This window comes from Neomonachus schauinslandi, chromosome 4 (genome assembly GCF_002201575.2).
Source record: "Neomonachus schauinslandi chromosome 4, ASM220157v2, whole genome shotgun sequence".
Lineage (NCBI taxonomy): Eukaryota > Metazoa > Chordata > Mammalia > Carnivora > Phocidae > Neomonachus > Neomonachus schauinslandi.
The window spans coordinates 171,889,835-171,890,627 of NC_058406.1; positions in this window are offsets into that span (position 1 = coordinate 171,889,835).

Genomic DNA, 793 nt, shown 5'->3' on the forward strand with positions numbered 1-793 from the left:
ATAGATAGATAGATAGATAGATAGATAGATAGATAGATAGATAGATAGATAGATAGATAGGCAGGCGTCTGGGGCACCTGGGTGGCTCAGTCAGTTAAGTGCCTGCCTTGAGTTCAGGTCATGATCCCAGGATCCTGGGATTAAGCCCCGCATCGGGCTCCCTGCTCAGCGGGGAACCTGCTTGTCTCTCTCTCTCTTTCTCAATAAATAAAATCTTTAAAAAAAAAAAAAAAGGCATCTGGCTGGCTCAGTCAGTAGAGCATGCACCTCTTGATCTTGTGAGTTCAAGCCCCACATGGAGCGTAGAGATTACTTAAAAAAAAAAAAAAAGGACAAAACAAAAAAAATGGATCTCAGAGGATGTAGGGAGCAAAATAAAACTTTTGAAAATTCATAATACTAATATATTTACAGAATGAGGGGAGATACCGCATCTATGGAAAACAATGGGATTCTGTAAAAGTAGGAATAGCCAGAAAACAGTATTTCTTGAAATTTGAAATATGACAGTCAAAATGAAAAATGTAGCAAAAAGATTGGGAGATAATATTGAGAAACATTTCTTTAAAAGCAGATAATAGATAATAGATAAAATAGAAGATAAATGACAAAATTAAAGAATCAGGTCAGGAGGTGCAAAAAAGTGGAAGACAACACAGTTTGAAAATGTAAGAGAGAAAATTGTCAAATGTCTGAAGGAGAACTCCCAAAAGTGAAAGTTGTTTGTTCCCAGATCGAGAGAGTTCACTGAGGGACCAGAACACTAGATGAAAAAAGACACACTTTAAAGTAT